Source organism: Talpa occidentalis, unplaced genomic scaffold, assembly GCF_014898055.3.
Source record: "Talpa occidentalis isolate TD23 unplaced genomic scaffold, MPIMG_talOcc4v2.1 talOcc4.8, whole genome shotgun sequence".
In the NCBI taxonomy this organism is placed as follows: Eukaryota; Metazoa; Chordata; class Mammalia; order Eulipotyphla; family Talpidae; genus Talpa; species Talpa occidentalis.
In genome coordinates, this window is record NW_023605194.1 from 60929315 (window position 1) to 60942682 (window position 13368).

A 13368-nucleotide genomic window follows, 5' to 3' on the forward strand; every position below is an offset into this window, starting at 1 on the left:
GTTTAAGGAAAGAGAAGCATACAAAAATCAGGGGAGATGTATGGGAGAAATTTGATCCTATAGACCAGGGGTTAGTAAATTACGTCCTGTGAAACAAATCTAGACCCAGTCTGTTTTTTGCTGTGTTGGTGGTTTGGTTTTTTCCCCTCAAATGTTTTGGTTGCATTAGCGTTGAATTATAATGCTATGTAGGTTTCAGTTGTGCATCATAACAAATCAATGCATATATATTTATATAAACATTTTATATACATTGATATTTCTATATATTATATATTTATATTATATATACATATATTTATATAAATGTACATGTCATATAAATCTATAATAAATCATATATTATGTAATTATATTGTATGACATCACATATATAGATTATCTATGATATATGTACTTCTAAAAATATGTATATTACATTGTGTTCATCCCTAAAACCCCAGCCTATTTGGGTATGGTTTATAAGCTAAGAATGGTTTTATTTTTTTAAATGTTGGGTAACAAATCAAAGGAAGCATTACATACATGTGAAAAGCATATGAAGTCTAAAATTTCAGTGTATATAAAAAAAAGATTACTGAAACAAAGCAATGCCCATTCATTGACACATTTTCTGTGGCTGTTTTCATAGCACAGATGAGGATTTGCAATAGACCATAGGGCCTAGAAAGCTGAAAATATTTATTATTTGACACTTTAAAAAAAGTTTGCCACCTCCTGCTGCTGAGAATGGGGGTTCAGTGTTCAGTTCTGACGTGGGTGAGTGACCCGGGGGCATGTCATTGACATCTGAATTTCTGTAAAGATATTATTGAGATTATTGTTCATTCATTACAATACGTGATGTTCTCTTTATAAAATTTATGGGAAAAATTTCTGTCGGGTCTTAGTATCAGAAAGGTTATATATTTCAGGAGTTTTTGGTTATTTTTTGTGTTTTTGTATAATCCTTTAGAAACTGCACTGTGACTGTCCAAGTTTTCCCCTATAAGATTTCCTACCACAAAGCTCAGAAGTGAATTTGGGGTTAATTTTCCATTTTTTGCACCAACTTCATGCTGGGTGCCATTTCACTTTATGTCCCTATGTTATTTTCTCATTTATTTTTCTCATCCATTTAGAAACAAATTTTTGCTGTGCTTTAAATATCTAATAAGTCACTACACAGAATATTAAAGAAATATTTGAACTTTAGCTCCTGAAATTCAGAGCTTGCCTCATGGTCCCACCTCAGACAGCTCTTCACCTCCTCCGTATATTTTTGTGACTGTCCAGGCTCTGTGTCTTCAGGGCCTTATAGAAACTAATCCTTGAAAGGATCATTGAGTGGTTTGTGGTCTAATGTTCTCCCTTTCCTGGAGGCATCAAGAAAAAGACATAGATACAACCCAAGTTTGCCAGATTTCTTCATCTAGAGTCTACAGAACTTAGAAGGGTTGTCAACTTAAATGGGGAAAATATTTCTTATAAACTATAACAGAAATGTACCACTTTCTTTAATGACAAGTACAGGCAAAAGACTACATATAGGTTGTGCTTGTGAACATGTCACCAACTAAAAGTCACAGATTTTCTCATATCCATTGTGTGTTGCTGATATAATAAAAAAGTCTTTGTTCCTTATTTCTACAAAATTCAGTTTGCTGCAAAATTATTATAGCTATCTAAACAACTAGATCTTATTACTTAATATATTGATAAAGAAGTACATTTATTACAGTGCTATGATGTTTTAAAACAATTTTTATAACTATAGTTCTTTTTTTTTCCCTTTGCAACACTTTGTGCTTTATTTTATGCATTTAAAACAAGTTTCTGAGAAGGAACCCACAGGATACCAAAGAGGTTATTGACTCAAAAAAGGATAAGAAGTCTCTGTGCCTGGGTGCACACACATTTTTTATGTTCAGCTTCAGAGGATAAACAGATTCCCCTACAGTCTGATAGTTGCAGCTTAAGAATTCAGGCCCTATTAGCCAATATTCAAGATATCAGGCCACATAGAGAAGTTTTATGTTTTAAATCTTCATTCAAACAAATCACTTCTATGAATCTACCCAGGCTGCCTTATTAGTCATAGTATTGGTTATGGCTGTCGTCATTTAGCATTATCTCTCTCTTTCATAAAACAGGGAGTGTATATGTCCTCATAAAACAATTATCTTGGCTTTTTGCCATAGTTGCATGATATTATTCAATAAGAAATTAAAAAACCTACCACTTTCACAGTCTTTGATTTGTAGTTTGTATTAAAGAGATCTGAGTTAGAATTTTCAGAGCCTGATATATATATATATATTCAGAAGTGAACTTTTGCTGTGCTTTAAATATCTAATAAGTCTCTGTACACTTTTTAAGAACTACACAAAACATTAAAGAAATACTTAAATTTGGAATGGGGTAAAAAGTACAAATGCGATCAGACTTTAATGACATAACACTTCTCATGTCTGTGCTTTGAATGGTTTTGTTGTTGTTTTAATAATAAAGTATATTTATTGTTCATGAAGGACTCAAATGAGAACCTTATTCTCAGTCTCATTTGTGTGTTGCCAGCCTCTAGTTAAAAGTCACTTTATACCTGCCAAGGCTTTATGCTTCCTTATATTCCATTTATTATGCTGATATTCAGAATTCTTCCCTGAATTCATTGTGATCTTCCCTTTATTTATTCTTCTCAACTTCTATTGAGATCTGGGTGGGACCTTTGAGATTATTTTAGAGATCATCTAGTCTGGTGTTTCTCAACCCTGCTAAACAAAATACTGAACCTGGACACCACTCCCAGAGAATCTGATTGGTCCGTGTTGGATTCTTTAACAGCTGGCTAGGAAGTTCCTTTGATCACCCTGACTTGAGAACCACACCTAGCCTAATCCTGCACCACACAAATGTGGATTGTGACGTGAGCACTCCCACCTCCACCACCCCCAGTTAGCTAGCTAGTAGTAGATGGATTTTCTCTACTTCAGAATGCTATATGCTCTTTTCTTTCTTTTTTTTTTTCCCCAAAAATTGACTCGTTAGTGCAGACTTTTGTGATTGCTGCATTCCTTGTGGATATTAAAAATTAAATATTCCAGCTGTAATGTTTAAAAGCTTGCCATCCGTGTCCTGTTTTACCATTACCTAATGAGCAGGCTGCTTTCTGGAAAACTTGGAAAACATTTTTTCTTAGTTGTTCTTGGCTGTGGTGACTTTTTCCCTGGAAATTTGCTCCATCCCTATATTGCAATGAAAAGAGTGGCCCGTTTTTGTAAGTAACTTTAGGATTTTGATCATGAGGTCTCCAGACCTCACTGCTGAACCTGGTTTGGTCCAATGGGACTAAATACAAAAGGATTCTTTTGTCACATTTGCTGGACTTGAGTATTAAAGACCCATATTGAAGAAACCTCAAAAATGAGCCTGTCTTTTCTATGTGAGTTGTGAATATAAATGTATATTACTGGAGGGGCCTCCCCGGTGGTGCAGGGATTAAAGTCGCAGCACTATCAAGCTATCATCAGCCACTGGAGCATGAGTTTGATCCTTGGCCAGAGAGCTAACCTACATGGCACGGCAGACCTCTCCTGTCTTGCCTGATGTTCCCCTTAGCGGTGTATTTCAGTAGATCTACCTGTTCTATTCCCCATTCTGTCTCTGGTAAATCCTCTCATACTCCCCCCACCCCTGTACCTGGCCTACACTCCAGTTCTTGTATGCATAAATAAATAAAAATAAATCTTTTTAAAAAATGTGTATTACTGGAAAACACATATAACTAGCTCATACATAGAAATGGTGTGCACTGATATATGAATAGTTATTATCTAATATTACACAAATGGATCAAGTTAATTTATAACATGGCAGAAGGGAAACTTAAACACCAGGGCTAACAAGAAGCTGGTTTAATTGCATTGGTGCTGACTCAGCAAATTCACATCCAAGAGCAGAGCCCTATTTATAGGAAGTTAGGGACTTATATACACTTTCAGTTTCTATAAGGTTCCTGGTGGGTTTGCATTGGCACCTGTACATGGTCAGATATGATGTGGCTACATACCAAGAGGTTTGCTGTATAGTTGCATACCAAGGAATGAGTAAATGGTCAGTAGTCATGAGACCCCCCCAGGTCCATTCTGCCTCATGGCAGTACATGGTCTAACATGAAGCAAGATTCATACCAGAAACTAAGTTGCGTGCTAGGAGCTGAGCCAAAGGTTGTTACTAAGACCCCTGGCAGGTTACCTCAGATCACCATGCTTCAACCATTGTGCCTTTTCCACCCACGCTAATCGCTAATAGACTTCTGGCCTTGGTTTATCTGTTTTTAGGTTTTGATCAACTTTATATCATTAAGTTTAAAAATTAATAACGTGCTCTCTTATAGAGCATTTCTTTTCACAGAAATTATTCACTCTTAATGCAGTGAATGAAAGGAAATGCAGTCTTTGAATGCAGGTATTTAGGTTTAAAAAATTAGATAACTCAAGCTAATGACAAGTCTTAAATCACTGGCAGGTTTTCTGCCTAGATCAAAGATCATTGTGGGACAAACCACACTCTTGCCCCTGGTCCTCAAGTATTGGTCAGGAAGGGCCCAAGCAAGAGTGAGAACATGAATGAATCTGTACAACTGATTCTTCCTCACTAACAAATAACAGTTGTTAGCAGCTTGAGTACTGTAATACTCTCAGATTTGGGAACTAGGCTCACTATTTTCATTAATACTGGAGTGAACCTTCCTTTATTTGGTCTTACTTAGCCTAGTTTCACACTATAACCCATTTTAGGCCTATGCGTTGCAAGTTTGAATTGAAAATGGATTTGGGGGGGGCGTGGGGGAAGCTCTATTGGTTTTGGCACCTGGATAACAACATACTCCAGAAACAAGCTGTCATTCATCAGTGGAACACACTGGATTTCTGTCTTTCAGTTCAGGAGTCAGGGCCAGGAATCACGGTGGGTCTGTGGAAGGATGAATTAGCATTCTGTTAGAAAAGTGCTGGGTCCCTCCTGACATACCTAAAATGCCCTCTTTTATACAGCAGCAGCAATGGCCCAATTTTTAAAACTTTATTTAAGTATAATATGCATATGGAAAAATATGTAAATCTTAAGTGTACTGCCCAAAGAATTTTCATAAAGTGAATACATTTGTGTAACCAGCACCTACATTACAAAACAGAATATTGCCTGAATCCCAGAAGCTCCTTCCAGTTACAAACTCTCTCCTGATGTAACAATTCAACCATTCTTGCCTGGTTTTGAACTTTATGTAAACAGAATTGTATGTTATATACTCTTTTGTGTGACTTCTTTTGCCCTTGAATTATGTTTGTGGGAATCATCACATTGTCTGTGTGTGACAGGAATTGGTTTATTCTCACAGCTGCATAGCAGTGCTTCTCAACCGGCATGGTTTTGCCCCTTAGGGGACACTAGACAAGATCAGGAGACATTTTCAATGGTTGTCACAACTGGTGATGTGGGAACTGTAGATGCTAACCCTCCTAAAACATGTAGGACAGCCCCCCCCCCCAACAAAGCCCAAAGGATTATTAGTGCCAAGGTTGAGCATAATATTCTGTCATGTTAATATACCAAAATTTATTTAGCTGTGTATTCCTGAGAGCCTCAACTTCAGCATTTGTGAACATTTTACAGCTCAGACCTGGCTTTGTGAAATCTTGAAATCAGGAGAACCACAGTCTCATCAAACTAAGGAAACTATCAAACATGAGATTTGTTTCTAGGCTATAGGTCACAGACAAAACTTGTATATTTTGGAACCTCTATAAGAATTTGAAGAGATACTGAATGAAAAAATAGATGAAAATAGGTTTTCATCAAAGAATGAAGAAATGATTGTTCTTAAAACAATTTTATTGAAATACAACTTTCATATTGTAAAATTTATCCAATGTAATGATAACAATGGTTACAATTCAAAGTCTTAGTGAATATACAGAGGTGTGCAACCGTCACCACAACAGAAGTTTAGGACATTTACGTCACCAAAAAGATCGCTTGTGCTCATTTGCATTCACTTCTGTTCTGTTTTCTTTGTTTGTTTGTTTTTTAAAGATTTATTTATTTATTTATACAAGCACTGGGTACAGTCAGAAGCACGGGAGGGTGAGAGAATTCACCAGAGCCAGAGCTGGGAACAGAGCAGGTAGACCGACGAAATACACTGCTGAGGGGAGCAGCTGGCATGGCAGGAGAGGTCTACACATCATGTGGGACCCTCACAGGTGGCCAGGGATTGAACCGGCGCTGCAGAGGCTGCAGGCAGCTTCGTAGCCCAGAGCTCAACCACTGCGCCACCTGGCTCTTATCCTGAGCCCCAAGAAGCCAACAGTCTACTTTCTGTCTCCAATTTTTAGTTCCTTTTTGTCAGTGCTTCCTATTAGTGGAATCATAAAACCTGTGGTCTTTTATACCTGACTTCTTTCACTTACAGAATGTTTTCAAGGTTAAAAAATTCTTTTGTATGGATATGTCATATTTTCTTTATCCATCTATAACTGATGGATATTTGGGTTTCCAGTTTGGGGCTTTTCTGAACAGTGAACACAAAGGATTCTGGAACACAGTTAGGTAAGTTATTGACACAAGTAGGCTTTTGAAGAAGGGACATGTCATTGTTAAGGATAATTTAAGCAATTTAAAAAATTAGAATGAGACAGTGATAAGACTAGTGAATGGCATAAATAATTGCTTGATTGTACTGAAAGAAGTGATTAAACATGAGTCATTTTATAATCTTATGAAAAATAAATTATCTCTCTTAAGGACAGACCTTTGCAAGAACAAATATGCATAGGACCAGGATAGTGTAGATATAGGAACACTTAGGTGGAAGTCAGGGCTTATACTTTACAGGAATGTGAAAATCACGTACAACAATAGCATAGAGTACTCTTCAAATCATAAACCAGTCTATGCAGATGAAGGAATTTACTGTTAATAAACAAAGTAAGGGCCACTCATGGAAATTGACCATTGAGTGCCAAAGGAGTTACCTAGAACCATAATAACCTCCACAAAAGGTGAATTTATGCTGAACACCAGTGGAATGAAGTGACCCCAAAATGCTGAACCTCCTCAGTGATCCATTTCATTATTCACTGAATGTGTACAAATTATGGGAACCTGTTCTTTAGTCATGTGGAATCATATGACTACATGGAATGAGAGTTGCTTGTTTTATTAGATCAGAATAATTATCCTGTAAGAGTGGGTATGAAGGGTGGGAGGATAGTGGAGAGGTTCTAAACACTTTATACTGGCTGTTACTTTCTCCTCTCTTCCCCTTATACCCCCTCCTTTCAATGATAACCTTTAACATGATATTTAGTTATCTAATTCTTAACATAATAAAAAAACCCTTCGTTTTGTAATAGCATAAACAAGATAAGAAATGTTCTACATTACAAAAAGATATCAGTTCCTTTAGTATTTCCTTCTCAAGGATTTGTTTGTACAGGATTTCATAGATAGCATGTACTCAGGCAGATAACATGAAGATGATCCACTTAAAAATTTAAGAGAAAGCAAATCTTCTGTTGAATAAGTTTTGTTTTATTTTACCAAAAGGTCAAACCCATATTGTTGGCAACCCTATAAATGTTTCCCAGGCTTATTTGGCCAACAACTGTTAGGGGGAAATGATGTCCTGAGTTAATTCCATACAGGCTTTGTGGACTCCACCCCCACCCCAGACTAAAGCCATCAAGACATTGGGAAAGACAAATCCCATCACCACCAAAGGGAGGGTGGCTGGGACCTGAGGGTGGAGTTGGGCAGCCAGGTTGGATATAAAAACCAAACACGTGGGCCTTGGGGTCTCTCTGGCTCGCAATCCCTCGCCTCCTGGCTTCACTGCTCCTGGCTGGCGGTGAACTCTGAGAGCGCCATTTTGGGATTCCTGATCGGTGGATCGGGTAGGACTCATTTAAAACTTTGTCTCCCACTTTTCTCCCAGAGCTGTACATTTCCTCATTTCCCCTTCCCTTGTAAATAAACCTTTTATTAACCTTTCACGTGTGCCTGCAGTAGAGCATTGATAAGTCCTTTTAAGCGCGCGGGTGAGGACCCACAGTCAGGCACCCCGTTTTGTATCGGGGTTGCTCTACAACACAACCATTATTATTTCAAAGAAATCCTTATCCTAGGAGACAATCTGAAGAAAATTTGTGAAATGTTGATATGACATTATAGATTGAAGTCTCAAATGAATCAAGTTGATTATTTTATTTATTTATTTTTTGACAATTTAGCTCAATTTTAATAGTGTTTCCCAAGCATTACTTTGACCAGGTACCCAGGTTTAAGTTATGAACATTAACAGTGGCCATTTATATACCACACTTGAATTTGGAGGACTTAACCAGTTTCTAATAGCCTGTTTTGTATGCTGCTTATTCACATATGTCCATTAACAAATGGAATGTTGTCTGTTACATTTATTTGTTTGTGAGTGTTTTCTGGAAAACCACAGTATCTGTGAAGACCGATTTCCATGCTGACATTGCATGTATCTAAGTATTAATAATGCACAGAATTAGAACAAGAGAGCATATTCAAACACTAGCATGCTCCATTCCCCTTTTTATTGCTTGTTTTGCTTAGTACTCCTTAGAACAAAAATAAGAAATCTCCAATTCAACGTTCAACTGCCAAAGAAAGAATAACAGCAGGGCACATACTTAGAGCTCAAATGAAAATTGTAAGCACTAGCTGGCGCAAAACAGCAGACGGTGGTGGTTATATATGTGTGACCTCATGATCTACAACTTCTCAGTCAGGATCCTCCCAGACAAAGTAACTTATACCAACATGATTTAGATTCAAGTATACACATGGAGTATCAGTATGTTCTTTGGGAATTTAAGAACTCAAAAATATCCAAATTTGAATTCAGGTCTTTGGGAAGTGAGTATCTTGTACTAAGCAACTGTGCTACATTTCTACTGCAATAAATCATTTGGGATGATTATACCTTAGGCTATCCTTGGTTTTATCCAGTAAAATGTAGAGGGTACAAAGAGGAAAGCATGCCAGCCAGTTAAGGGTTCAACAATGCATGATTTTTATTCTCTTACTCTGAGAGCTTGTATCAAAAAAATATATTAAACCAAGGAAAATAACTGAAGACTTATGTGCCTCTTGTGCTTTAAAAAAGAAAAAAAAGAGGTTGAGTGCCACTTCATTCCTATTTTTTCCAGTCATTCCAGATTTTTAAAAAAAGATTTATTTATTTATGCATATTATAACTAGGGTACAGGCCAGAGGTGTGTGTGGGGGTTAAGATTCACCAGAGACAGAGTGGGGAACAGAATAGGTGCATTGAATGAAGTACACTGCTGAAGGGAGCAGTCGGCGAGTCAGGAGACACCTACTGCGCCATGTGGGTAGCTCCCTGGCCGGCCAAGGATTGAACTGGTGCTACAGTGGCTGTGGGTGGCTTCATAGGTTGCATCTTAACCCCTTGTGCCACCAGGGAGGCCCTCATTCCAGATTTTTATAGTAAATAAAATGAGGTGGTTTGGCTCTACTATTACTGACCATAAATAATATAACATTTGGCACAAATCATCCATCAACTGCATTGCTGCACTCACTCAACCGAATTATTTGTCATGAAATCTTATCTTCAATATTTTTTAATTACCCAATCTTAGTTGAATCACCATTTGTCATCTTTAGCGTGTGAACTAAAGTTCTAGTATTCTAGCTGCCAGAAAATGTGACATCTATATAAATAATAGAGGAAGTGTAATGTTGGAAAATGTAAATGACATCCATGCATTTTAATTCATATTTTTACTGTGTCAATTCAAAGGCACTCAAGTGTTACAAATGCCCAACACAAGAAGAATGGAAGGAGCAAGAAAGGGAGGGAGGGAGGGATGGAAGAAATAAGGGAGGGAAGGGGAAGGAAAAGGAAACAAACGTGCTCATCTGATCCAGATTTTCATTTGGTTAGTTATGTATATTAAAGTTCTGTTTGCTCATGGTTTGCTGAGTTAGCTCTTTTCTGTGAGTCTCCAGAATAACAAAGGGTAACACCTTACCCCTCTCCCAGAGTCTCACTGGTACAAATCCACAAAGAGACAGCATCTCAGGAAGGTACACATCATTGAGTAACACTTGAATTCCTTTGAATTGACATCATCAGCACTAAAGGCTGATTTTTCCATTGAACCAAGAAAACCTTTGCTTTGGGGAAAGATTCACATCTAACATTCAAACAAGTCATCTTAGAATGTACACCAGTGATACACACTGATGATTTCCTAGGGCTATAAAACTGCTTTAATTTGATTCAAGTTGTTCTCCATTCTTTTTTTTTTTAATGAATTTTATTTTTATATTCCCCATACAATTGCAACCCCCTTATTTTGACCCCAATCCCTCTCCTCCCTGCCCCCCACACCCATAGAGTGTCTCTGGTTCATAGTTGTTTGTTGATTTTGATTTTCACTTTCTTATAGTTATTCATTTTCCTGGTCCCTTATTTAAGTTTTCTAGATTCCTGCTATGAGTGAGACCATCCGGTATTTTTCTTTTTCTTTCTGGCTTATTTCGCTGAGCATGATCCCTTCCAGCGTCATCCATGTTGCTGCAAATTGCATGTGTTTATCTTTTTTGAATGCTGAGTAATATTCCATGGTGTATATGTACCACATCTTCTTGATCTACTACCATGAGATACCACCTTACACCAGAAAGAATGTTCTCCATTCTTGAGATGTAGCTTTAAGATTAAGTCCTTAAGGGGCCTCCCTGGTGGCCTAGGGGTTACGTCTCAGTGCTATCACCACTGCTGCCAGAGTTTGATTCCCTGCGGCCTGAGTTTGATCCTGGCCAGAGAGCCCGCTGCTGCCCGCTGCTGCCCTATGCAGTATATTTCAGTAGGTCTCACTGAAACTCTGTCTCTGGTGAATCCTCTCCCCCACCTCTGGCCAACACCCAGATATTCTATGTAGAAATAAATAAACCTTAAAAAAAAAAGATTAAGTCCTTAAAATAGAAAGAACGTGTCTGATAATTACACAGAATATTTGCATTGGAGAAAAGTTATGAGGCATGGCATCGAAAAACATGTTTGAAAAAGAAAGGAAATAGTAACTAGAAATGATCAGGAAATGGCAAAGAACAGTTCCACCATAATGTCAAGCCATCTGTAGCGAGTGCTGCCATTGCTGAATGTGTCGATATTGGAAGATATGCAGATCACATAAATTGAGGGTGGCTGCAATGCTTCCTTTTTCCTCCTCTACATAGATAAGTGGAGGACGTGGGTGTAGTCAGAGCAGGGTCACACAAGAGCCTGAGAGGTAGAGTCGAATAGTTGGCTGTGCTGAGAGTGACAGTGAATCATCTAGAGGCCTCTCTTCTTCATCCAAGGCATGGAGGTAAATGGCAGCGAGGACTTTAAGCCCTGAAACACCGTTTGTAATTTCCCCGTAGATTTTTATATGTGCAGTGTATTCCAAATTATGTGGCTTTCACATGCCATCTAGGCTGGCCTGAACCATGATGTTTCAACAATATGTTCATGTCTGAAGGAATGTGCCTGACACACCGTTTCCATCATCTGACAAGAACCAGAGTCTGTGGAATAAATTTTCATTAGTGTGCAAAGTGGCTGCATAACAATCCTGAGAAACTGTGGTTGGAAATATTTGGTCCTCGTGCTAATTCATAAAGGTTTAAGCACATGGCCAGAGACTCAGGATCTTAGTAGCTTTTTAAAACTGCTTCTGCTTATTCAGATGAAATCTCTTGCATACTACATAGCAGCAAAAATAGTGACTTGATATACAGAAGGCACAGTCATTGTCAATCCATTTATAATTATATCGTATCAATACACGTTGTCCACAAAATCAGCAAAATAGTTGGTGATGATTTTGGTGCAATATTAATGAAGAGTGAAGTGAGCTCATTGGTTAATCCATTAAAAAAAAAATCCTAGTTTTGAAACTTAGCTCTCATTCTCATCCTGTTTTCCCTTTGAACTCCTGACTATACCCAGTCCCCTCCACTTACCTATGTAGAGGACGCTAAAAGGGAGCATTGCAGCCACCCCCACTTTACATGTTGTGTTTGTCTTCTACTTTCAACATGTAATCAGCAATGGCTTCATTTGCTACAGAGGACTTGATATTCATGATGGGACCTAGGTGTTTTTTTTGTTTTTTTTTTAGCATTTTTTTTTTTAAGAAGCATGTTTTTTATTTATTTGTTTTGTTTGTTTGTTTTGTTTATACATGCACTGGGTATAGTCAGAAGCGCGGGAGGGTGAGAGAATTCACCAGAGCCAGAACGGGGAGCAGAGCAGGCAGAAGGACCAAAGTACACTGCTGAGGGGAGCAGCGGGCGGCAGGAGAGGTCTGCGCGCCATGTGGGACCCTCCTCTGGTGGCTGGGAGCAGCCGGGGATTGAACCAGCGCCGCGGAAGCCGCGGGCAGCCTCGCAACCCAGCGCTCAACTGCAGCGCCACCAGGGAGGCCCGGGACCTAGGTTTTGACTTGATTAACAGGGTAACTGTTGCAGAAGTCACTTTCTGTCTGCTTCTGTGAAAACAACCATGGGGGCATGAGATTAAAGGTAGATCATGTCATTCCAGTTGTAGATGCAAAGGTAAGCTGTGTTTCTCAGGCAACCCTCCCAGCCTGTGTATATCCACAGGAAGCAATTTACAAGTTTCATGAGAATTCCATTCGTGGTTTGACATGTCAAGTGCACAGTCAGCTAACTCACAGTGTCAGCTTGACCTTGAACCCTATAGACTATTTGCCTCTTCTTTCTGAATCTTAGCTTTCATGTCTTGTAAGATCCATCCTTATTGTGTATCACTGTAATTTGTTCATTCCTTTTGTGTAGTGTTTATGATTTATTTACCAGACTGCTATTGAAAGGCAGTAGAAAGTCTTTCAGTGTTTTATCTACCCCATAAGATAGGTGCCTTTATTCCATCCATTTTGCAGATGGGAAACTAAGGCTTTGTTCATCTTTGGAATGCATTCACCTCAAGTCATGTAGAGTCTAGAAAGTCTTGGCACCCAACTCGCCTGATTTGAGACCCCATACTCTCCACCTTCACTCCAACACGCCTCAGTGCCTGACTGAGCTCTTTCATGAAACAGTTCTTTGGTCTGTTTCTATCTTTCTTTTGCTGCCTTAAAGGATTCAAGTTTGAGATTGAGGAGCTAGACCAGGAGACGGATCTGTCATAAGGCTTCACATAACCTCCCTCCTCCCCCTGGGTCTACAGTGTTGTTTACTAGGCGCAGAGTAGGGACTCTCACAGCTGGTCCCATCTATTCACCTCATGTGTCCAAATTCCTGGGAAATACAGTGTAGGCT

At 38.6% G+C, this 13368-nt stretch overlaps 1 protein-coding gene across 1 annotated transcript in view; it reads left to right on the forward strand.

Annotated features, from left to right (window-relative positions):
• Positions 1 to 13368, forward strand: part of PAPSS2 (3'-phosphoadenosine 5'-phosphosulfate synthase 2) — an 80742-nt gene that overhangs the window by 12518 nt on the left and 54856 nt on the right. The gene's annotated exons all lie outside the window — the stretch shown is intronic.